Genomic DNA, 25812 nt, shown 5'->3' with positions numbered 1-25812 from the left:
GGTCTCTTAGCTCTGCCTTCTAGCCTGGGTGCTCCAGGTGTGGTCCTGGGGTGGGGAGAGTATCTGGGCCCACTGCAAGGTGGGCTGCTCATCATCGATCCGTCTTTGGTGTAGGCTTATCTGGGTCACAGGATCGGTGTGAGGTAGGAGAGACTGCAGGCTGAGCGGAGCCAGGGAGCAAGGATTTCAGCCTGGAATCTGCCCAAGGGACTGGTGTCAATAGGCAGCCTTGTCTTCTACTTTGTTTACTCCCAGGACCCAGCTCTAGCCCTTCTTTCTTCTGGAGCAGTTTGAAGAAATCAAGTCACAGAATGCCAGAGCCCGAAGGGAACTCTACCGTCACCTGGTCCTCCCCACTTAGATGAGGAGACTGAGGTCCACGATGGTGATCTGACTTGTCCAAGGATGCTCTGCCATGAGTTCATTCCTTGCGGGGCTGGTTTTGTAAGGACTGTTTATTCCAGGCACATATAAACCCTCTTCTGAGGTCATACTTGTGGGTGGGCTCCAAACACCTGCTGACAGACAGGCAGCGTGAGCCTCTGTGCTCTGAAGGCAGATGGATGGAGCCGCTGGGGTTCTGGCTAGTGTGTGGGTGGTCGAGTTCAGGTGAGTTTCACACATGATGGCAGCTGTCCTCTGCCAGGTTGGAGGTGGTGAATGACAGGTGGGTCCTTTGCATGGCTGCCCTTGTACCCAGATGTTCCCGGGACTGGCTCCTGAGATTACAGCTGAGGAGGGGAGCGAGAAACGAGCCAAAGGGACAGGTGCCGGTCCTCACATTAGCAGCTAACGCTTACTACATGCCCAGCCCTGTGCTAATTCCGTAACGTGCATTATATCAGTCATCCTAACCGCACTGTCAAGTGCGAGTACTATTTCATTTTCATCTCCACTTTGCAGAAGAGATGGAGCTTTGGTGAGATTAAACCGTTTGCCCCAAGCCACACAGCTCTTGAGTGGTGTTCCAGACTTTGAACTCAGGGCTGCCTGGCCAGAGCACACGGTCCTCGCCAACTGCCCTGGCTGTCCCCTCCCTGCCAGGTTCCCTCTGCTCGGCAGCGAGCACCAGCTGTCTGCCCTGACTGCAGACCGGAAGCCCCTCACTAGAGATAGAACTGGGTCTCCACCCTCCTTGGGCCCCAAATACCTCTCTTCTGACACACACATTCCTGCACTTGCCTGTGGAACCCGGAAGTGGTCCGTTCATAAGAGCTGTGCCTGTGGCTGCTGTGCGATGCTGCACAAGCCACACCTGATCCTCACCTGTAAGATGAGGGGACTGCGTTCCAGGATGGTGGGCACGCTCTGTTGTAAACGCTGCGGGTTCTGGTCCCTGACACTGCAAGCCCCGGTGCCATGCCAAGCCGTGGAGGTGGGGCAGCTCAGGGCTAGATGGGGGCTGCTCCTTCGCCTCTTCCTTTCTTCCCCGTGTCTCTTCTCTTTCCTTCTTGCCTTGCGTGGCACCCCAGGCACTGGCCACCCCCAAGGAGGGTCTTGGGAATGAAGCTGTACTGGGGAGGGGCAGATTTCCTCGCCCTCCTGGGAGCACGGGGGTGCTGGTCATGCCTTTGCTGGCTGCCCCCGAGTATGGCACCTTCTTGGCCATGACAGGGTTGGGCCAGTTCTGTGGCTGTGGGGGTGTTCCAGGCTCCACCCTCTGACATAGTCACGGTGGTTGTAGGCCCTGTGCCAGCTGTTTGTTTGTTTCACATCACACTATTATTTCATCCTCAGAGCAAGGTAGGAGGCATTAGCTCTGTTTACAGGCGAGTGGCTCAAAACCCTGAGAAGTCAAATAACACGCTGAGGCTGGCATACTGCAGGCTGAGATCCGCACCCAGGTCTGTGGGGGCTCAAGTGCTCCTACCACCTAATGCCCAGGGTGAGCAGAAATTGACAGCTGGCTGAAAAAGACAAAAGCCCTGAACAGCAAGGACACGGTGCTCAGCCGGGCTACAGCACCCTGGGTGTGGGCAGGCTGGGGGTGATGAAGGGGCATTGCTGGCTTCCTCTGAGAGAAGAGGCCAGATGGAAAGCATTTGCAGGCTCGTGGGCACCATTCACCCATTAGGCTGTGGCTGCGGCATTGCTCGGAAAAGCTCAGGCAGACAAACATAATGGTGCAAAGACAATTGGAGCCAGTCTGTGCCTGTCTCTTGAATCTGGCCTTGCCTCTGTGATTCCTTCTTTGCATTTCAAGCTCCACTGTCACCTCTGCCTGTTAATAGGCCGTGGGGGCCTGGTGAATAATACTAATACAGGAGTCAAAACGAAGTAGCTCTTCTAATGCTGCGTGCCTGGCACCGTGCTTAGCTTTTTGCATCTAAGCACCGGGATGAGAATTTCCCATGCACTGACCCATAAGATTCTCCCAACAACACCTTGAGGCGGGCAGTATGTCCCCATTTTACAGATGGGGAAACCGAGGCCCAGAGAGGTTTAGTAATTTACCCAGCGTCCTGCAGCTGGTAAGTGGCAGGGCTAGGATCTGAATCCTGGGATTTCCAGTCACTAGAACCATGATTCCCTTAAGTCAGGGATGTCTGCGTGGCCTTTATTTCTATCTCCGAAGCCGGTCTCGCACCTGATACTGAGAGGGCTTTAGGAGAAGTTGTAATGACAGAATGAAGGGTGTTTGGATCCTGCCCTTTGAGGGGAAAGCTGTCTTTTGCAGGCTTCCTGGGGGCTTGTGAGATCTGCAGCAGCTCTGAGGCCCAACCTTGGTGCCCTGTGGCCACTTTCTGAATGGGGGGGTGCCCCAGTACAGGGGGAGACCCTGTAGGTGGAGGAGGCAGGGCTGGGGAGACAAGCCCAGGGGACACAGTTCCCAAAGCCCCTTATCGGTCTTCTTCCCTCCGGGGAGATCAGCATCGTCTTGTCACAAGTGTGGTTAGATGTTAATTTTCAGGGAAGGTTAAGATAGTAAGTAATATAGAATTAAAAAAAAAATGTTTATTGATTTTCGAGAGAAAGAGAGCCAGTGCAAGCAAGTGGGGGAGGGGCAGAGAGAGAGAGAGAGGGAGACAGAGGATCCCAAGTGGGCTCCACGCTGAGCGCCGAGAGCCCAATGTGGGGCTGGAACTCACGAACCATGAGATCATGACCCGAGCCGAAGTCGGACGCTTAACCAATTGAGCCACCCAGGCGTCCCAGTAATTTAGAATTTAATAAAGTTTCAATTCATGGCAGGGACGGGGGAGGGTTGTTTCTTATTTCTCTCTTTAGCCATGATGTCTGAAATGTGGGAGGCACCTAGGGGATGTTAGTTGTGTGAATAAGTTAAAAAAACAAAATGAAACCTAATTATCATGGAGAATTCAAGTGCAGGAGTAGAGGATAGTATAACGAATCCCGATTTCCCCTTTCCCCAGCTTCAGCGCTTAGCCACAAAACCTCCCTGTCCTGTTTAGCCATCTGGGCTAGCATGCAGTGAGATTAGCTGGGGTGAACTGTGTTCTCGCGAATGAAAAGGACAAGCGGAGGTGAAACGATACGCCAGGACCAACGCAACCTCGCCCGTGGGGCCACCACTGTGCCGAGCACGATGCAGACGTTCCAGAAGGTTTGAACGGACTACTTGGCAACTGGCCAAGTGGCATTCCTCCAGCCCCAGGGTGGGGGGAAAAGTTTCTGAAGGATGAGTTCAGCCAGATATTTGAGGTGGGCAGACATAACCCGCACCAAAGGCACGGCTGCCGACGATGGTCTACCCTCTCAATTCACATTTACTGTGGATCATTTTATTTTTTTAAATGACATTTGAAATATAAGAAAAAGTGTAGAGAACACCACAGCAAAAACCTATGTGCTCACCACCCAGGTTTAATAAATACGAAGCACTTGCTCTTTCCAGGTCAGGGCAAGGTGCTCCAGAGGCCAGTGGGTGACAGACCTATGAACCGCATTTCCTTGTCACAAAGATGTGACGTGCAGTATAGTGAAGCGAGCCCAAGGAAGGCCCCATCCCACCTTGGAGGAGATAGGGAAGGCTTCCTGGAGGAGGTGATAAAAGTGAGCTAAAAATCAAATCTGGAGTATGTCTGGGTGAGTCAGGCAAGGGGGGTGGTGGCAAAGGGCGGGGGAGGTGGGCCAGGCAGAATGTGACCAAAGGCATGAACAGTGAGTATGAAGCTCTGGGAAGGGCGGGGCAGGGGATGAGTGAGAAGGAGTGGGCTGGGAGCAGCTGGAGAGAAAGAGGCCTGGGGGTGGGTGACAGCGGACCCGGTGAATCATCGGACGAGCTCGGCCGTCATCGGGGCAGCGGCGGGCTCTAGACTTGTCCTGAGTCCTGCTCAGTGCTCGGCTGTCTGAACTGGACCCTGGACACTGGACACTGCCCGGTGGGGTGGGTGGGAGCCGTGTCAGGAGTAGTGGAAGGAGCCTGGCTGTGTAGACAAGGCTGCAGACCACGTTGGGAGGCCGAAGGGGGCAAAATAGTACTTGTGGGGGTTGTGTGGGAGATGGGAGTCTAGCTCAGAGCTTCTAACCGTCAAACTTTCCAAAGAAGGAATGAACTGTGGGGTCATGAGTTTCCTGGTCTCGGGTGTGTTGGGTGGACTTGTCGAAGCCGGTGGGGGCGGTGGAGGGGGGAGGGCTCTGCCGTGCCTGGCCCCCAGGGCCCCGGCTCGCTCTGTGCTCTCGGGATTCGGGCGGCGGAGGGTGGGCTAAGTGACCCTTGGCACAGGGCGCAGGCGCTCCAGGGAAGGCGGCTGTGGAGGCGCTGGCCGGTTGCCATGGGAACCACCTCTGCTGTGGGCTTCTGGTTCGAGGATGCCCTGGAAGGGAATGAGCTCACTCCACCTGCAAGGTGGTGAGTCAGCCTCCGAAGACCTACTTGCTCTCCAGGGCTAGGCTCCCCTGCCCCACGTGGGCTGCTGTCACTGGAAAAGAGATGGGTGCAATAGAGACAGCGGCCAGCCCCTCTGGCAGCCCCGGGGATCCTGAGTCCAGTGGAGGGAGGAGGAAGCCTCTAGTCCAGTCGCCCAAACCTTGGTCCTCAGCAGAGGCTGAGCCATCCTGTCTGCCGGCCATTTGGCTCATGTGGCCCAGGTGCCATCTGCAACTGCGCCGGCCTTGGGCTCGCAGTCCCCTGGGCTGGACGCACCGAGGACGGGGTTTCAGGTGTGTCAAGGGTTCCGAAGGAGACGTGCAGGCTGTGTGTGAATGCCCATCAGTCAGGTGCGAGGGTCTGAGGATGGGGGATGGAGGAGGGATGGAGGGGACGGAGGAGGAAACCTTCCCGGAGGGAGCAGCGTTTGATCTGACACGGGAAGGCTGAGGGGTCGCTAGTTTGCCCATCGAGTCCTAGGCATGTAGAGGTCAGAGGTCGTGGCTTATGGCTCCTGCCCCTCCCCCCAACCATGTGTGCAGGTGTCTAGTTTGTTGTTCTTATGAGGGTGTGTTCGGAACATGCCCGCTGATGGGTAGTGAGGACAAGAATTTCAAACCGCTGTGATTTCAGGGCACCGGGCATCTTCTTCAAGACCCTAAGAAGTCCAGCCCACCACCTACTGGGTTCCAGTCTCTTAAGGAGCCACCTATTGGGGCACCTGGGTGGCTCAGTCGGTTAAGCGTCCGACTTCAGTTCAGGTCACGATCTCACGGTTCGTGAGTTCGAGCCCCGAGTCAGGCTCTGGGCTGATGGCTCAGAGCCTGGAGACTGCTTCTGATTCTGTGTCTCCCTCTCTCTCTGCCCCTCCCCCATTCATGCTCTGTCTCTCTCTGTCTCAAAAATAAATAAACAAAAAAAAAAAAAAAAAAAAAAGGAACCACCTGTGGGCTTGTAGCCTGTCTCCACCCCCCAATGTGGCAGCCTTGGGGACGACATGGGAAAGGCCAGGGAACACTGGCTTTTGCTTGCCTACTTGATGCACCTACCTGGGCCTCTGTTGCCATTGGAGAAGAGAAAGCACTTCAGAGGGGGCAAAAAAGATGACATTTTAACCCTCTCACCTACACACCACGATTTATCGTTTCAGAAACCTATTTTCGTGTTTGTCCTCATACGTGCGTTACTTTCATAGTGGCAACCGTAGCGCGTACGCAGTTCAGTTCCGTTTTTTTATTTCTCCACGTGGCTCTTTATTAAAGATTTGTTTTTTCATATATAGCAACACAGCCTTTGCGTTCCTCCCCTGATGAAAGTGAGATCCAGGGATAGAGTTTATTTCATGAATATTTTTTTATTTGTGCTTTTCTGCCTCTTTCCAAAAAGCATTTGAGGAGAGCACATCCAAAGGCTCATGTATAGCTAAGGTTTAAAGTCGGAAGATCTGAGCTTTGTCAGGGTGAGGATGAGGTAACTGTTAAAAGAGGTTAGTTTTTCTTAGTTTGCCCTGACCCTCATTCCAAGCTTCCTGGTAGCCACAGCAAAAGGGGAAATTGGAATTATCATAACATTTATTTCCTAGTGAAAAAGGAAGCATATCAGTTCATGGGAAAGAGACACTTCTAGTAATGACTGACCACCAGGGACTTTTCCATTTTATTTTTTTTTTTAATTTTTTTTTTTTTAACGTTTTTTTTAATTTTATTTTTGAGACAGAGAGAGCATGAACGGGGCAGGGGCAGAGAGAGAGGGAGACACAGAATCGGAAGCAGGCTCCAGGCTCTGAGCCATCAGCCCAGAACTCACAGACCGCGAGATCGTGACCTGAGCTGAAGTCGGACGCTTAACCGACTGAGCCACCCAGGCGCCCCAATCCATTTTAGAGTCGTGTTGTGCTTAATGCTGTCGGTCGTAGTTTCACGGAACACACAGAGACCTTTTTTGCATGTCGGTTCTTTCTTTCTTTCTTTCTTTTTTTTTTTTTAAGGTTTTTATTTTTAGGGACACCTGGGTGGCTCAGTCAGTTAAGCATCCGACCTCTGCTCAGGTCATGATCTCACGGTTTGTGGGTTCGAGCCAGGTGTCGGGCTCTGTGCTGACAGCTCAGAATGTGGAGCTTGCTTTGGATTCTCTGTCTCCCCACCACCCCCCCCCCCGCCCCTCCCCTGCTTGTGCTCTGTCTCTCTCTCCGTCAAAAATGAATAAACACTAAAAAATAAAAATTAAAAAAAAGATTTTTAGTTTTAAGTATCTTTACACCCAGCATGGGGCTCAAACTTACGACCCCGAGATCAAGAGTCGCATACTCCGCTGACTGAGCCAGCCAGGCGCCCCTGCATATTGGTTCTTAAATCAACCCTCAGTAGAGCCAAAGGCATGGTGTTAAATCACACTTGTGTGAAGGCATTTCTGTGAGAAGCTGAATAATGAAATCTTGTCCTACTGCTTCGAGAGGTCCAGCTGAGGCGAGGCCTCACCCCTTGCTTGTCACTGGAGACCCTCCCTCCCGGTTGTTTGCCCAGGGCTGGGCTCCTGGGCCCTGAGTCTGTCAGAGGTTTTCCGAGGCCTGCACAGAGAAGGGAACTGTTTGAGGTACCAGGCATGTGAGGACCAGAGCTGCTATTTTGTTAGGAAAATGAGAGGTCGGGGCTGGGCCTGGCATCTACCTTTTCAGAACGAAGGTGGTGGAGGCCAAGGCTGTCTTCTGGAAGCACATTTGGATTTGCTCCGAGTCTCAGCAAGGTGCTTCTGGCCTCAGGCTCTTGGCCACAGAGCAGGGATGAGGTCCCCCCCGGGAAGGAAATGGCTTACCTGTCGGGGCTGGGCCTGGCATGTCACCTTTACTGGCTGCCTCTCTCCTCAGTGAGGTGCTACTCCTCTCCTCTTCATTCTCCCGGCATTGGACATCTCCATGGTTTCCAGTTTTTGGCTATCCTAGGTAATGCCTCTATAAGTAGTCCTTTCCTGTGGACGTTTTCTTGCCTTTCAGGTTCATATCTGGGATCTGAGTTAATTGGTCAAGAGAGATGACCATTTTACGTATTCATCAGTTGCCTTTCTAAGACGGACTGACTTAATATGCCACCGGCAATACACAAACCTGTTTCTTTAATTAAGAAGGAACGTAATGTTTATTGTGAAAAAGACAGCACAGTACAAGGAAGAAGATAGAGATTGCCTGGAATTCTCCCACGCTGAGAGCATGGAGGTGTCGGTTTGGGGTGCTGCTGTAGTGACCTCCTGCCTCTTGTCAGACAGGAGTGGGAGCTGTGGCGTTCCCGTTAGTCCTACGTGCCCTCCTGCTTGGCAGGGAGGGCACCCGATTTTCCTCTGACCCAGAATAGCTTAGCCACTGGCCTGCCTGGCTGTGGGCTTAACATTTCTAACCTGAAGTCCCTGTTAATATTTCAGCCTAGTGCTAGATATGTAGAAGGTGGTTCAGAAAACTGTCAGGACTTAAATATTTGGGAGGAAAATGTGAAATATGATCCTCCGCTGGCAACTTAGTAGATTCTTCAGTAGCTACCACCTGCCAGGCGCTACCTCAGGGGCAGGGCACAAGGCTCATGAGCCTCCGTGTCTGGGAAAGTTCCCCCTCCCCCCGGACCTGGCTGTTGACCACATTGTTGCAAGTTCCTGTCTGTGATGCTTGTCAGAAGAGCCAGGGTTCTTGGTAAAGTTGAAGGGAAGTGGGAGAAGTCCTAGAACAGAACCTAAACCTGCCGGCTCTGCGCCCGGCTCTCACTTCCCCCCTTCACTTCTCTGAACCAAACATTCCATGGCCCAGGCGACCCTCTCCCATACTTCCATCTGTAGGAGGAAGCCTCAGGGTGGAAGAGACCACTTCCTGCTCTGGCTGGGCCCTTGATGAACTCTCGACTGGGGTTGCCGGCACTCCTCAACCCGGCAGGGTTACTTCTGTCCCCGGGCAGCTCCACCGTCCCCTGAGCAGTGACGTATCTGATGAAATGCCCCTGATGCTGGGCTGGGAAGAGGAAGCTGGACTGTTCATGAAATGGCTTGACCTGAAGTAGGGAACGAGGCCTCAGTCTCTGGGAACTCTTAAGAGCCAGCTGAAGGTTTCTCAGGTGGCTTCAAATGCCAACATGGGTGAATGCATGAGGGCACCTGGTGCTGTGCCCACACTAGTGACACACTTGGATGTTTGTGTCATTTTCAATATGGAAGAGGTGATGCGCAGAAGCTTCCTTTCTCCTGCAGCTGTGGCTCTCCCCTTGTTTCATTTTAACCTAGTGCTAGACGTATGGAGTCAGGTGCGCTTTGGTTGGGGATCATACCTAGAGGTCCATAGATGGAGCTGCAATGGTGGCTTCTTCGAGCCACCCTAGCCCCCATACCCACGTGTGGGACTCTCAGGCTGTCTTGGAGGTGCACCTAGAGCATGCTTGATGTCCCTAATGCTGAGTGTCCTACGGCCGGCCCCTCCGACACAGTGGCAGACTGTTTTCCAATGTCCAGGGGCTGTGGATGATCAGAACTTTGGAGCCGTTTCTGGATTCACCAGAGGGATTCTCGGTGTTGGGGGCACCGAAGGGGGAAGCCACTGGAATGTCTCAGCTGCTGTTTGAGTTGGTTAGGTCAAGAGCTCCCTGTCAGGGCCTCATGGTACTCCAGCTTGTGGCCATGTGGACGGGCTGGGATTGATTTGTTCTGTCTGGTTTGTTAGACACTCTACCCTCTCTGTCTCTCCCTACCCAGAAACCACAATGAACTGTAAAGGCTGGTCCAATTAAGACTCATGGTCATTGGGAGGGCGAGAGGGACTCCTGAGGAGACAACAACATGTACTTAACTTTGCTCTGTGAAGGAGAGGTTCCTTTGCTCTGAGGAGGGGAGGTGGGCAACAGCAAAGGACGTCCTGCCCACACTGTATTAATTGAGCACCCGCTTCAGGTGACCACATCTTCCAGTTCTGGTTCCAGTGGGCATGTCCACTCTCTACCACCCAAGTGGAGAATTTCACTCCGATGCCATATTTACTAAAGGGTGGTCCACGGCCCACTGAGGCTTCATGTATGAACTGTAGCCTCCTGAGCCTTGCCCAGGCCTGCCGAACCAAATGCTCTGGGCTCAGAGCCCAGGAATCTGCATTTCTAGCAAACCCCCTACTTAATTTTTAGAGAACATCTAGGAAGGCTTATGTGGAGAGTATCGTTGCTCTAGTCTGAGTGGTAGGAGTATCCCCAAAATGTGAACCAAGTGTCTCTTCTGGACCCTGAACCCATATTATTACTTAGAGGGAGAGTAAATAAGGAAAGGAAAGAAAATCTATTCTTGCTTCCCTGACCGTAAATTGTTTTTGGTTTTGGAGCAAGAGGGCCAATAAGGCTGCTTTAAAGCAATATTGCGGTGCTAATGGTGGAGGCCATGCTTTTCTCACCCTGGGCATTCTGAGGGGCCACTTCTATCAGACAGGTGGCCCTCCCTGCTCACCCAGCACAAACATCTGTGTCCTTTAGTGACTGTCCAGCTCTGTTTGGTTTCCTGTGGAGAGAGGGCTTTTCAGCGCCCCATATGCTGCCTCGCCCTGTCCCACCTTAGTGACCTCTGACCCTGTAGTCTCAGTTGAGCCAAATTCTGACTGTGCACTGTTGTGTGGGTTCTAGCTTTCATCCAGACAGCGTGACAACAGGGGTTTGGGTTGGCTCTAGACTGTGGACGCCTCCTCATTGCCATGCTCCTGGGTCTTTTCAGCCTGGGGGTCTGCCAGCTGCAGTGTGTTTTGTTGGCATAGACTCCAACTGGCCCAGGGAGACAGGCCCAGGCAACAGGGAGCTGAGAAAGCACATGATACTCAGTTTGACAGGGCAGTTCCACATCCCTGGGTGTCATTTTGGGGGCTGTAGGTCAAGAACCACCCCCTCTGCCTCTCTGACTATCCGCAGTTTCTCAGGGGGGATGTGGTACCGTGGGAGGAGGGGCACAGTGTAGAAGGGAACCACGACTCTCAGAAGTTGAGGGGGAGATTGAGTTTGGTAGAGCAGGCCTCAGGGGGCCACAGCATGCCTCTGACATCAGAAAGGACTAGGGTTACAAGGGTTGGTATAGAGAAGGTGGGCCTGAGAGCTAAGGTATAAGAAAAAGGACCCTCAGAGCACTTATTCTGGAGTCCTAGAGGTGATGAACTCTTCCAGGCAATACGTGTAACTGAGACACAGTTTTGCAAAGAGAAAAAAATCCAATCAAGGCAAGGTTTTAGATGAACAGGTGGATGGACTCCTTTCTGAAGGCTCTAGGGATTGTTGCAACTTGTGGGTTAGCATCGTGGCTCATTTATGTAGCAAAAGCTGTGAAAATGTTCATATCCTTTGGCCTGGTAATTCCACCCCCCCCCCCCCGCCCCCTCCCCCGCTCCACTGGCCTCCAGGATTTTGTCTGAAGAAAACTGTCCAACTGAGACAGAAATGCCTAAGAATATGCTCTGTGCCATCTGGGGGAAAAAAAAAAGCTTCCGTGTCTAAGCAACATTAGGGGAGGAGTTTAACAAACCTTCCTGATACATGGTAGTGGTGGGACATTTTTTTTCAGCCTTTAGAATGACATTTATACAGATTATACAGGAATAGAATACCCAATAGACTGTTGAATGTTAGAGTAACACTATATGCTATATGCATTATAATCAGTTGCAACCATAAAAACCAGTGTAAACAGGTAATACGCAGAAACGAAAAAGACTATGTTGAGGTTGTAGGATGAACTACTTTTTAAGAAAAAATAGTATTCAATTTAATAGCAAGTCAGGGAATTTCTCTCTGAAGTACCATCTCTCCAAATATATATATATATATAATTTATTTATTTATTTGTTTATTTATTTATTGCTGTAACCTGTCCTTTGCTTGAGTAATGGCAGCTGCATGAGATTTAACCATCTGTTCTGAGCACGCTCAGTGTGTGTTGTGTGCTGCTAGGTGCTGTGGAGTGCATAGAAGGTGTAAGATGTGGTCCCCTGAGCTTAAGGGCAGGGGATGGATGTGTCCCCTTGCTGTGGAGACAGGATGTGCCTCTGTAGGGCCAACTGATTAGTGCTGGGTGCTGAGGCCTGACCCTAGCATAGGGGGCATGGGCAGGTGGGGGGGCGGTTAGGTGGATGGGTGGATGGGATGGTCTGGGACTTCGGCTGGGGTTGGAAGGATCTGTAGGACCCAGGTGAGCTTTTAGGACAGGGGAGCGACCAGCCTGGCAGCCCAGCAGAGTCCAGGTCTCTTGAGGTGGGCTCTGTCTGGACCGTCACAGCCTTGCATGAGATCAGAGATAAATCAGATACCTGTTATTCATCCCATTTCTAGAGACTGCAAACTCGAGTCCCGGAAATGGACTCTTCCAGGAATCTCCAGAGTCCCCTAGGGACAGGAGTGATGCTCCCTGTGAGCTGACTGCCCCTGCATGTGCAAACCCTCTCTGTGCCGTCCCCAGGGGCAAATCCCCAGGTGCGGGAACCACTCCTGGAAGGTACCTTTGGTACCTTCTGGGCCAGTGATAGAGGATCAGCATTTCTTCTCCAGTGACCTTTCCTTTTAAATCTGTCCCTGGCCTGCATGGGTGCCAGGCACTCCTGGGGGGCCGCCCCATCCACACTTGCCATTTGGGTACTTTGACATTTTGTTTAAGCGGGGATGTGATTGAGAATGTGTGAGGGTGAGAACCGGAGGTGCTGGCTCTTTAAGGCTCGGCCTTCAAGTGAATTTTGGCAGAGGAGACACTGAATGTTTAATTTTAGGGCCAGGAGGGGGTGGGGGAAAGTCCCTACCACATCTGGTTTGTGTTAAGCCCTTCCCTTCAGAAAAGGGCTGTGTTTATGGTTCAAATCCGGCAGAGATGGGGCGGGAGGGGCGCCACTTTCCCCTACTAGGCAGTGCGGCACCGAGAATGCAAGAAGCTTCCTTCTGGTCTTCTGACCCCGTCCCGAGCTAAACAGTTCCAACTCTGAGAAAGCCGAGACACCCATTTGATCCTAAAGTTACAGCAGACGTTTGCCTTCAGACGGCCTCTGGCAGCTGGGCTTTGCAGGGCTGAGCCTCTGTCCCTGGTGCCGCATGACTCTCCGGAGCTGGCCGACCATCAGCTCTGCTTGTCTGGAGTCCACGGGGCCCAAATGGTCGGGGTCAGTGGTGCTGCTGGGATCCCGGGACCCAGAGACGCCCAGGCTGTCTGAGCTGGAAGGTCGTGCAGAGACCAGTCCCAGGCCTCTCTTGACAGATCAGGAAACTGAGTCCCAGCGGGCTGAAGAAGCTAGTCCAAGGTCACACAGCAAATTGGCGGCCGGTGCGGGATTCAAACCACGCTTTCCCTGGCTCTCAGTTTGGTTTGGTGCACTTCTCAGGGCCCCGTATGGCTTCCCCTTCTGCCTACTGTTCGGATGACTGTTCCAGGCTCTGCTTCCTCAGAGGGCTGGCCTTGGGGACAGGGGGTGGGGTGGACACAGTCACGAGGCTGTGAGTGCCTCGAAGGCTAGGCTGCTCGCCACAGTTTCCCACTGCTGGCTCGGTCCCTGGCCCAGGGTGAGAGCTTAGAAAATATGAAATGAATGGCTGGGCGGTGTGGTCTGAGGGTGGGGGTGCTGGTGCTCCAGTTAGAAGCGCTGCGTCCAGGAGGGAGACCAGGCATGGGTCCCTGGAGGAGGCTCTCCTTGCTCCAAGGCCATGTCTTGTCTTCCCCAGCCCTTTCCTGGTTCGGGGACATCACCAAGCTCAGATGGAAGCCTTCAGTTTCAGAGCTGAAAGGCAAGAGCCACTGAAAAGAAGCATTCCATCCATTTCAAGTTACAGATGAGGAAACTGAGGCAAGGCCACATGGCCAGTCAGTGGAAACATCAGGACTGGAGCCTGAGTCTGCATCCCTCCTGGTGTCTTCATGGCAGGATTGAGGGTAGAAATTGGAAAGGCCCCTCTTGTCCTTTGTGCCTCCCCCATCCTGTGCCTTCCTCCATCAGGTGGACGTTTTCTCCGTCTCCCTCTTCGCTGCAGCTTCCTGTCCCCCTGCGGTGGAGGATGGGAGGTGATTTCACCAGAGTCCCGTGGAGGAGAAGGCCGGGCATGTAGGGACTGGGCTCAGTCATTCCCTTGTGCCTTCCTCGAAGGGGAAATAGGGCAGGGTGGCTCATTTCCTTCCAAAGCCAGAGTCACCTTGGAGTCAGAGCCTAGGGAGGGGCACACCAGTTACCCATCGTCTCTGGCCCTGGGGGCATTTCCCTACTCCTGTTTTCGTGAAGTGGGGAGGGCTGGGGAGGCCCTGTGCGTCATTGCTGGCCCCCACCCCAAGTCTGCCTTCACTGCTTTCAAGGGGGGTGATGCTCATCCCTGTCCCGCCCGGCAGGCTGTCGCTGGTGGCAGAGAGGAGTCAGGTGACGGCATTGCCTGCAACATTGTGTAGAGTGGGCAGTTCTCAGACACCGAAATGGGTCACGATTCGAAACGGTTTTGTTGAGAAGTCTCCAGGGTCTCTTTTGGTTTTATTAGGAAAGTGTAACATGTTCACGGTAAAAACAAACAACCCAAAAAATGCTTCCCCACAGGTAATAGGGTTATTTTCCGATGCCCACATGCAAGTTTATGTTTAACCTGCATCTCTCTCTACGTACATATATATATATATATATATACGTAGAGAGAGAGAGAGGGAGAGAGGGAGAGGGAGAGAGAGAGAGGTAGTTTGTGGTAAAATATATATAACATGAAATTTATCATTTTTGCCATTTTTAAGTGTGCAGGTCAGTGACATTAAACGCATTCCCACTGTTGTGCAGCCATCACCACCATCCGTCTCCAGAACTCTTGACATCTGGCCAAACCGAAACTCTGTACTCATTAAACACTCACTCCCCATCCCTTCCTCCCCCAGCCCCGACAACCAGCATCTACCGTCTTTGAGAATTTGACGGCTTTAGGTACTTCATCAAAGGGGAGTCAGACAGTATTTGTCCTTTTGTGTCTGGCTCATTCTCTTAGCATAATGTCCTCAAGGTTCATCCATGTGATAGCATGTGTCAGAATTCCCTTCCTTTTTATGGCCGACTAATATTCCATTGTGTGTATACACCACATTTTGTTTATCCCCTCTTATTTATTTATTTATTTATTTACAAGGTGTGAGTGGGGGAGGGGCAGGAAGCAAGGAAGACAGGGAATCCCAAGCAGGCTCCGTATGGTCAGCGCACAGAGCCAGATGTGGGGCTCAAACTCATGACACCATAAAATCATATAACCTGAGCCAAAAATCGAGTCGGACGCTTAACTGACTGAGCCATCGAGGCGCCCAGCTGTTTGCTTATTTTTGAGAGAGAGTGAGCGAGCAAGGGAGGGGCAGAGAGAAGGGGGACAGAAGATCTGAAGTGGGCTCTGCCCGATGGCAGCGAACCTGCCAGACCCTTGGGGAGCCCGAGCCCCTCACTTCTGTGCCAGGCATTCTGGCTCAGAACTCTTCCCCCAGTTAAGTTGCTGTGTGATTGTGCCTTAGGTGGGTCCCCCTACCTTCCTAGTTTGCAGACTCCAGGATCCCCGTCTCCCTCCTATTTGGGGACAGGAAATAGCAGCCTCCACGTCCAGGCAGTGGAGCGCCCCTTTCTCCTGCAGGATAGAGTGGTGGGGACCAGCCACGCATGGGTCACGTCCAGGCTCAGAGGAGGGGAGGGGGGCAGTCCTGCCTGCAGCTGTCTCCTTTCTAACCCCTCCTCCCCTGCCCCCCTTCTCCGCAGAAGAGTCCATCTTGTGGGGGCCACAGGGTGTTGAGCAGAGTCAGCTTCGGTGTTGGCACTTCTGGGGCGAAGAGAAGCCCTCTGCCATCTTACTCTTGTGACCTTGAGCAGGTCCTTACTCTGAGCCTTGGTTTCTTTTTCAATCTATCCTGTAGGGTCGTTGCCAGGACTAAATGGGATGAGGGATGTAAACCATCCAGGTTAGTGTCCTGTGCCTGGTGGGCTCCCCAAGTGTGGGCAGGGTGGTGATTTTATGTATGCACAAAGCCAAGATAGGCTTTCCGCAAACTCCTCTTGTCCTTCTCTACACAGGAGGGGAGGTGATAGAGACTTCCTCCATGTTTCTCCAGCCCAGAGTTGCCCAAACTTGCTCGATTATAGGATTCGCTTGGAGTGCTTGTTACTTGTTAAAATTCTGATTCATGGGTCCCACCCAGAACTCCTGAACCAGAGTGCCCGTTGTTGGGGTGGAATCTGCATTTTCAGCATGTTTTATAATTAGGTCAATTTGGGAAACTCACATTCGCTGCTCTCAGAGTCCTCTCCCAGTGGTGGTATCATCTGATTTAACAAGAGCCCATTAGGGCAGCTGGGAGGCAGGTATGGCCCCACATAAAGTGGGAGACTTTGAAGTGAGAGTGTGAGGCTTAAGGGGCAGACCCGAGGCCCTGCGCTCCCTTGTGGTGGAACAGAATTAGAACTCAGATCTTCTAGTGCCTGTGTCCATTGTGTCTGCAAACATTCTACTAAGGCATGGAAAAGGTGGGGGATGAAGAGAGGTGGGGTGACAGGAAGGAGGTGAGTAACATGCCCCAGTGGTGGCAGAGGGGGAACAGGGGCATCCTTCTGCCCCTCGAGGGAGGCCTGCAGAGACCAGCCATGGTGCACAGGTGGTGGGGTGGGGGGGCACCCACCAGGACGCTTCCCCAGATGTGCCTTCTGAAAGCCAGGGCCCACGTGAGCAGGGTGAGCCGTGGGCTTTGTCCCAGGGCCACTGGGATCCACAGATAGAAGGAGGGTGGGGAGGCAGCATGGGCCAGGTGGACTGGGCTCAAACACCTTCTCAGGGACATTGGGGGAATCCTGGAACTCCTGAGGGTAGGTAGTGACCACTTCTCCTGCCCTTCTCCCATTACGGTTCTGTCCAGAAAGACTTCTAGAAGCACAGGCAGGGCCGGCCCCCCGGCTCAGATGGTGGAAGCAAAGTGTGCAGGAAGTGAGGAGTGGTATTGCCGGGGTCAGCCAGCCACTCGAGGTGCAAGGGCTATACTGCCTCTCCTGCTTCCTTATTCCCCAGGCTGGCTTGGTCCGTTAAAGGAAGACCAGTTTAGGTCCTTGGCGTTCCCCCCAGTTTCCAGTTTCCCCTTTAGAGGCTCTTAATGATTTCAGCCTGATTTTCTCTGGGTTTTGATGGAGAGGCTTCCAGGGGAGAGGGAGGCCCTGTACTTGTTCCCTTCAGGCTGTTCTAAGGCCAAGGTTGTCTGTCCTGACCACACAGTAAGATCACCTCTAGCTGGGAGCTTCAGGCACTGCCTGTGCTGGGCCCACTCCAGGAGGGTGATCTGCCTGGGTTGGGGTGAGGTGGGCTGGGGGTGGGGGGCAGTGAGAGGGGAGGAGCCTCACTCTGGGCTTGTGCATGTGGCCTGCTGCTGGGCCTGGGCTGGCAGGGGAGTCGAGGGAGCGGAGGTCCAGGCAGACTGAGCTTGTGGTTAGAAGCAGGGGCTCTGCAGCCTGAATTCTGGCTCCTCTGTGTACTGTTCGATGTGACCTTGAGTGACTTTGTGAGCTTTCTCATTTGTAAAATGGGATTAATGATGCTACCTACCTCATAGGGAGGTTGGGAGGATTGAATTGTGCTGCTACTGACAGAGCCCTCGACAGTGGGCTTGGGGGCGTTCTGCTCTCTCAGATCCTTCCATTCTGACCTTCAACTTAGACTGTCCGGCTGAGGGCTGTGGACCCTCTTTTGTAGCCGTGGTGAGCGGCTTGCGGTGTCTGGGTGGGCAGGGGAGTATGGTGGAGAGGTGGGCTTTAGTGGATGACATCTTCGCCCATCCATCCATCCTTCCATCCATACATGCATCTTTTGGCTCAGGTGCCAAATCTGGGGGTGAGGTCCCTAACCCCCAAGTGTACTTGTCCGCCTGCTTCTCTGTCTTCACCCTCCCCACGCCCCACCCCAAGTCACCTTTATCTCTTGCCTGGACATTCGTATGGTCTCCTGATTGGTGTCTGCTGACATTCTTGTCCGCCTCTGATCTGTTGTTCACGCCAAAACTAGGAGTCTCTTTCCAAGGTGCGGGCGTAGTATTTGTAAACCAACACCTGATTCCTGGACCCACCTCATTCTCACCCCCGACCCTTGGCTGAAATCAAACAGGGCTCTCCAGTGGCTTCCATTGTTCTCAGGAGAAACCGTCCTAACATCATGCATGAGCGTCAGGCCCCTGCGGCCTGCTGACCTCCAGCCTCTGGCCTCCCTCTCCCCTCCTCCTGCACCAGCCCCATGGCCATTTTCTAGTGGTTTGAGCCGGTGTCGTCCCTGAGGACTTTGCCCTTTGATTTCCTCTGCTTGGGCGGCATCACCCTCCCGACCATGCCCAACCCCACACATGTGCGTAGGGCCACCATATGTCTTGGTTTGCACCTGTTACCCTGATGTAATTATTAATAGCCCCTCCTTTTGTTTTTAAGTGCCCTGGTTTGGATGAGAAATTATATGATCTCTCTTCACATTTACAGTCTTTTCATCTAATTAAAATTCCTCGGCTTTAAAAATTCACTGACTTCCTCAGGGCAGCAGTTGGGTGTGGGTACACACACCTGCTCACACACACATACGCACGATGGGGTTAGGGCCCTGTTTTAGCCTTACACCTTCTGAAACTTTTCCCGTATGCCTTTAAACTCAGTTTGCAAATATACAGTCATTGATATGAGGTTGTTTTTTTTTTTTTAATGTTTATTTTTGAGAGAGAGTGCACGAGCTGGGGAGGGGCAGAGAAAGAGGGAGTTAGAATCTGAAGCAGGTTCCAGGCTCTGAGCTGTCAGCACAGAGCCCGACCCAGGGCTTGAACTTGTGAACTGTGAGATCATGACCTGAGCCAAAGTCAGATGCTTAACCAACTGAGCCACCCAGGCGCCCCCATTGATACAACTTTTTGATTAACATTTGGCATCCCCGGCAGACTAAAGGCTCCTTGAATTAGGAGCTCATCGTGTGACCCCCATGCGAATCTGGCTCCTGGCTCACAGGCCGGGGGATCCTGGAGCCTGCGCGAGTCAGGAGCACCCACAGTGGACCGCTGTAGGGGAGGCTGCTGACATCAGGCCAGTCCAAGCCCCAACAAGCCAGTTGCCCACACTCTGGCATACACACCCCCGCCTTGGCTGTCATTTTAATTATATTCCTGGTCTCTCTCAATGGGCTTTGTGTTCAGAAAGCCAAAAGAGACAGGAGTTCAAACCTCTTTCCCCCTCCCTAAAACTGAGACTTAGAAGAAAAACTTGCCCAGCCCATTCTGCATCCCTTGGGAGCCACCAGGTCCAGGACCTTCTCTCGTGGCTGGATGAGCACGGGGGGGGGGGGGGGGGGTGATTCTTAGCCTGGTGTCCTGGGCTACCCTTTAGCTACCTCCCTGATCCAGGCCCAGGGACTGCCTGAGGACAGCCGCACAGGTCCCCGCGTGGCTCTGAGCAGACCCGGGACTGGTGCAGGATGGTGGGCAAAGCTGGGTGGTGGGGGCAGGTGGTGCTGTCAGATCCCTCATTACTTGCCACTCTGAAGGTAGAAGGCCTGCCTGGAAGCCTCAGCACCAGCATAGTGGACAGGGCTCAGGCTTGGGTGTCCTATAGACCCCTGTTCAAATGTCAGTTCTGCCTCTGCCTAGCTGTGTGACAGGGAAGGTTGTGTAACCCCTCTGACCGTCAGTCTCCTCCTCTAGCATAGGATTGTTGAGCAGATTTGCTGAGGTGGTAAATGCCTCTCTGAGTGATAATAATAGCCAACATCTTTGATCTCCTTCCCTCTCTCCTCCCCTCTGGACCAGAGGTCCACTTTACTTCAGTGCCCCCATTGTGAGGGCTGGACACTGTTTTTCTCTGGACCGAGGTTTGGGGGCGGCTGTGGTGCCCACTGGCTGTCCCTGCTCCCTGCAGCTTTTTTCTCCCACTGCACAGTTTCTGAGGGTAAGTCCTGTGCTGGGGGACAGAGGGGTGTGGATCTAACAGCTTCAAGGAAGGCTCTGAATACATTCACTCAGTAGCCCCCCGTGTCCTGCACTGTCCCAGCAGAGTTGGAGGGTCCTGGTCAGATCTACCTGCAGCGGCCCTTTCTCACCCTTCTGGAAATGTGGACTTCTCTGCAGACACATTCCTGTTCCCCAGCCTCCTGCTTCCTGCTTCCTGCTGCTGAACCCCTGGCTGCCCTGTCCCTCGAGCTGGGCTGGCCACGCTGACTTGTTGGCTGGCTACCTGGCCAACAGGCCTGCTGTGCTGGCTGCCGGTTCCCACACTTCTGACGGGTCTAGTGGACAGGCTGCAGGGACAGTGACGGCAGTAGGCCACATCGGTCTGGGCCTGGGTGGGGTTTTCCTTGGCTCACGTGTTGTCTTTGGCCCCTTAATAAAGGGGTTTTGGGATTTCTGTGTTGCTTTATGATGTGCTGATCTGTGTTTGGGTTTGGGGAGAAGAAACTATTTTCTTGGACTTCAAGTAAAGAGAACGGACTTAATTAGGCCCTCGGCTCGTGGCCCACTGTCATTGCAGGTCTGTGCAAGGTCACATGAGTCACATTTTTACCCCACGGTCTTCCTACAGTGAACACGGAAATCGCCCCCGAGCCCTCCCCTGCCAGCACAGCTAATGGAATGATGAACATTCTCCTACATACCCAGCGTTCCCCACGGGAGGATTTCTTGGAGGGGGATGGATTTCCTGGCAGGAATTGTGGGTAGTGGGGTAGGTGCACATCCTATTTCACAATATAGTGCTGGACTGAGCTCTAGAATGGCTGCAGTGTGCCCTCCAGCAGGGCGTGAGGGCTCCTGGGTCCCTCCACCCCAGTGACATCCTAACTGCTTACCAGTCTGTTCCGTGTAGAGAGATAAATTATTGTTTTATATGCAACTCAGGAGGAACTCAAAGCGCCACGCCTCTTGTTCCCTTCCTCCATTCAGTGCTTCAGGAACCAGAAACTTCCTCTTAGGCAGAGGGTAATTGCTGTCATAGATGAGAATTATGGAGGTTTCTGTCACAGGGAGTGGCAGGGTATAGACACGGTCTGTTGATGCCTCTTAGGAAGTCTGTGCTCCACCCCACCTGCCAGGCCGCCAGTCACTGGGGTGATTCCTTGTGGCTTGTCACACTTCCATACTTGTGGGGCTCTGAGCTTGTGCCCCAAACCCTTCTTTCTTCGCGGGGTGTCTCTGCCTTCCTGAGGGCTCTGGATTCCCCCGGAGCTTTGAGCTTTCCCTTGGGAGGCCATGTTTCTACCTGTGTTTGGCGTGAGGTCCTGTGGCTGCTGGGTGGCAGGTCCTGAGGAGGGAGGTGGTAACACTGTGGCATTGGCTTAAGTCTGGGGGCCTATTGGTCATGTGCCCTTGACTGGGTCAAGGAGTCTGGGGCCGGGAGGAGCTGGGGCACAGTGCCTGCTAGATCCTGCTGGCCCAGACTCAGGAACACTCCAGGCACCGAGGTGACCTTTTGGCCAGCTGACCATTTCGAATACAGTTTGCTTCCTTCCTCTTGCAGGACCATTTCTGCTGAGCGTGCTTTCACAGATCGAGGCTCTGAGATATGAAGTCAAGGGGTCACCCCTCAGCTACTCAGAGGAGTCCAGTTAGGGTCCACTCAGTCAGACCACAGATCCCCATATTTTCTGAATGCCAGGCTGGGCCAAATCCTTTGTCATCCGGGAAGTTTTCTGTGGAACCGAGTGGCCCATAGCTGTCAACATCTGAGCCAGAAAAACCAAATGACCTCACTTTTGGGTGGCTTTTCCTTCTTTGGGAAAGGAATGCGTGGGCTACTTCTGTGAGCTATGGCCTGCCGAGGCCTGTGCGTTATCAGACCTGCAAGGGCTCCAGACGTTGGACTCCAGACATGGGGGAGGTGTTACAGGCGGGACCAAGCCCAGGGGCAGCGGTGGGGGCAGGTTAGGTTGTTCTCACGGTGGCCTCCAGAGCACGGTGTCGCCCTGCTGTGGACTGGTGTGAAGTGTGGCCCGAAGGAGGAGATGCCCCAGGCTGTGACCTGCCCTTCAGAGTAGTTCCTCCTTGGGGAGGCTTGGTCAAGGCCAGTGGTACCTCAGGCTCACAGTTCAGGCCTGGCTCAAGTGCTCCATGTGGCCAAAGATGAGAGCAGCCCCTCTCACCTTGGAATCTTCATCCTCGCTTGCTTTTGGGCCACTGTCAGTAGCTGGGTAGTCCCATCAGTGACCTCAGTGCCTGGAGAGGGGGATGGTCCAGGGCCTGCCTTTTTGGCTGGTTTCTTGCCAGTGGGACTAATGGGTAAAGAACAACAACAACATCTTGGTAAAAGGCTTAGTGGGGTCTGGATATTTTATTTTATTTTATTTTATTTTATTTTATTTTATTTTATTTTATTTTATTTTATTTTTTATTATTTTATTTTATTTTATTTATAATAACTTTTTTGAGATATAATTTACATACGGTTCACCCATTTGGAGGGTATGGTTGAATGGTTGTTAGCATATTCATAGCTGTGCAACCAGCACCACTGTTCGTTTGAGAACATTTTCATCACCTCAAAAAGAGACCCCGTGCCCCTTAGCTGCACCCCCTTTCTCCCCTACTTCCAGCCCTAAGCAACCAGTACTCTGCTTTCTGTGGATTTCAACATTTAGTGAGCACTTCATGTGTGTCCAGCATTGGGCTAAGACCATTGTAGTAGCTCACACAACACTCCCTCACAACAACCAAGTAGGAGAGACACTCAGATGTGTCTTTGTCTTACTGATGTGGAAACAAATCAGTGAATCCGGTTTACAAAGGCCATAGTTGACAGAGCCTGCTGATGGCTAGATTGTCGTCATTTGGTCTCTGGAAGAAGCCAGGCCAGGCTGTGGAGGTGGTAGATTGGCGGGGGCAGCCGACTCTTACTGGCTACGAGCTAAGAGGACAGTCCTTGCTGCTTCACTGAGATCATGTGCCACCTGACTTTTTTTTTTTTTGAAATGTTTATTCATTTTTGAGAGAGAGAGAGAGAGACAGAACACAAGTGGGGGAGGGGCAGAGAGAGACGGAGACACAGAATTTGAAGCAGGCTTCAGGCTCTGGGCTGTCAGCACAGAGCCCAATGCAGGGCTCAAACCCACGAACCGCAAGATCATGACCTGAGCTGAAGTCGGACACTTAACCTACCGAGCCACCCAGGTGCCCCACCACCTGACTTTTAAAACGGCTCCAGATTATCTCAGGAGCCTGCAGGTTCCATCCACACTGGTGGAAAGGTGCTGAGCTATCCAGGCCACGATCTACTTTCTGGGGTCCTTGTCAGGAAGGGGGTGCCTGGGCTCTCTAACCGGAGCGTGTTCGTTAGGTCAAACCACTTTGCAGGATGAGCCATGTGGCCCCCTTACTCCGTGGTGACCCTTTTGTCTCCGGACATGGGCTACAGGTGGACATAAACCAGGAAACAGGTTCCTGCTCCCCTCTCTAGTCTCCCCACTCCGGCTGGGAGTCTGGTCTCGAGGTTTCCCCATCAGTGGTGAAATAACAGGACCTCTTTCCTTCGGCCTGTGGAGCTCTGTGAATGATTAACCTTGATTGAACAGAAAGGGATGGGAAGTGAGAGCCGTGTGACCGCGGACATTTCTGGGCTCTGGCTCTGTTCTGTTTTGCTTCCATTGCCCTCATTTTGACAACAATCTGCAAAGTAGGGATATTATGTGTCCCCATTTGTCAGGTGAAGCGACTGAGGCCTCGACAGGTTAATTAAAGTCACGTTGCCAGCGAGTGACAGAGGCCGGCTGGGTGAAGATTTTTTTTTTTAATTGTATTTAAATCCAAGTTAGTTAATGTATAGGGTAATAATGGTTTCCGGAGTAGCATTTAGTGATTCATCACTTGGATTTAACACCCAGTGCCCTAATCCTAACAAGTGCCCTCGTTAATGCCCATCCCCCATCTAGCCCATTCCCCATCCCCCACGCCCCAGCAACCCTCAGTTTGTTCTCTGTATTTAAGAGTTTCTTATGGTTTGCCTCTAGATTAAAAAAATTTTTAAGTGCCTGCTGTGAACACAGCACCAGGATGTCTTTAATTGAGCTTGTGAGATATAATTTGGTCCTTTCTGATGCTGGGCTGTGTAGGTCTTGTTATTCCCATTTTACAGGTGGGCATCTTGAGCCTGAGACTGAGAATCCTGTCCAAAGAAAGCTAGTGAGAGGTGAACCAGCTCCGCCCAGTTCGAAAGTCTAGCTAGCTCCCTTGGATGTCCCCGCCGCCCTGAGTTTCCAGGACCCCAACACTTAGATGACCTGGGGCGGGGGGTGGGGGGGCCAAGCTGTTAGAGGTACCCTTTCCAAACAGAGGAAACTGCCTGGTGGTTCTCAACTTCGTCAGCAACCACTCCCAGGTGGGGAGAAAGTAAATAGATCTGGGTGGAGATGTTCTTGAAGACTCTGCTTTTCATCTTTGAGCGAGCCAGCTGACAGCTTGCTTTGAAAGGCTGGCAGCGTGCCCTTGATCAGTTAACCAGATACTCCTGTTTATGTTACCAGAACAGCGGGCATCTGAGATCACTTCCGGGCAGCTCTTCGCCTAGAAACACCAACCAGTGCCCACGCCCTGGCGGCACTGGCAGCGTGTGGGTACCAGAGGGTCTCTAGGGTGGCCCGAGGGAGAGAAGGTACCCTGGCTGTGCCGGCAGCTGCTGCAGAGAACTGAGCCCTGTGCACGTGTGCTGGCCTGGCCCTTTCAGGGGGGCCCTGGCCTGACGCTCTCCCACTGCAGCCAGCGGCGGCAGAGGAGGGGTGGACCCAGGCTGGCATCTGAGCACCCGCGGGGCAGGGGGGTGGGGGTCTCGGGGTTGAAGACCTGACGTTTTACTTAGAGCCTAGATCAGGTTCCTGGTTGTTCTACTGCAGGGAGGGGGATTGAGAAGGAGAAGCCATATTTCATCTTTAAGACGCTTAGATCCTAGATGGGGGGTTTTCTGGGGCCACTTGGCCAGGGGCGTTTTGCCCTTCATCTTCCTCCGCAGTTAACGGGTACTGACTATCAGGGGGGTGGATGGTTTATCCTCGTCTTCGCCCCTAACGATGACTTTCTTGGTAATAGTTGACCCTGATGAAGCACTTGAAAGTTTTTCACATCCATGGGATACTTCTTTCCTTTTTTTTATCTTTTTTATTGTTCTTTTTTATTTTGGAAATTTCTGTGTTTCCCTCCCCCCCACCCCCCGATAATACATGAGCACTGATCCCTCTCCCCCACAAAAAAAAAATTCCCAGAGAAATGGGAAGTTCCCTATATCCTACCCCAGAGGTCTGACTTAGATAAGTGTACATGTTTTCAGGCAGACTTTAAAAAAAAAATTTTTTTTTTATTTTTTTAGCATTTATTTATTTTTGAGAGACAGAGAGAGATAGAGCATGAGCAGGGGAGGGGCAGAGAGAGAGGGAGACACAGAATCCGAAGCAGGCTCCAGGCTCCGAGCTGTCAGCACAGAGCCGGACATGGGGCCTGAACCCACGAACTGTTAAGATCATGACCTGGATTGAAGTCGGATGCTCAACCGGCTGAGCCACCCAGGCTCCACCTCCCCTAGGCACACTTTTCTAATATTTGCGGAGCTCTTTTTTTTTTTTTTTTTTTTAAACTAGGTAATGACTGTGTATGGTATAAAATTCAAAAGAAACAAAAGGGTATTCTGTGAAAAGCAAATGTCCTTCCCTCCTCAGCCGGGAGGCCCCAGATCCCTTCCCTGGAGGGAGCCACTGTTGCAGGTCCTTGTGTGTCCTTCCAGGGATACTCTGGCGTAAAGCCTTCGTGGATGATCCTGTAAACTACTGAGAGTGTCCGCTTGTGAGGGTAGGAGCTCGCGGTCTTGAGACTGAAACACTGATCATACTTTGAGTCCTTTGAGATGAGACTATCCCTATGGAATTTATTGGCCTCTTTTGATAAGCAGTGGAGCCCGCCCATCAGAATCAGCCCTACACAGGAACAAAAGATTGTCCCTGGTGCTCTATTTGGCTGTGCTGTCTTTTATTGTTTAATTGAAGTCTAGTTGACAC

The 25812-nt window shown here is 52.6% G+C and overlaps 1 protein-coding gene across 4 annotated transcripts in view; it reads left to right on the top strand.

Annotated features, from left to right (window-relative positions):
• The window catches only part of ACTN1 (actinin alpha 1), a 100185-nt gene that overhangs the window by 15906 nt on the left and 58467 nt on the right, over positions 1 to 25812 (top strand). The window contains exon 1 of one of the 4 annotated variants that reach the window (XM_019451438.2): positions 8840 to 8861. The exons of the other annotated variants lie outside the window; for them this stretch is intronic. The gene's annotated coding sequence lies outside the window, so the exon portion shown is untranslated. Of the gene's footprint in view, positions 1 to 8839; positions 8862 to 25812 lie in introns of those variants that run through there. 4 annotated transcript variants of the gene reach the window in all.

The sequence above is a fragment of the Panthera pardus genome, unplaced genomic scaffold (genome assembly GCF_024362965.1).
Source record: "Panthera pardus isolate Hobbes unplaced genomic scaffold, ASM2436296v1 HiC_scaffold_24, whole genome shotgun sequence".
NCBI lineage: Eukaryota > Metazoa > Chordata > Mammalia > Carnivora > Felidae > Panthera > Panthera pardus.
Note: the sequence above shows the minus strand (reverse complement) of the source record. Positions and strands in the feature narration are given on the sequence as shown.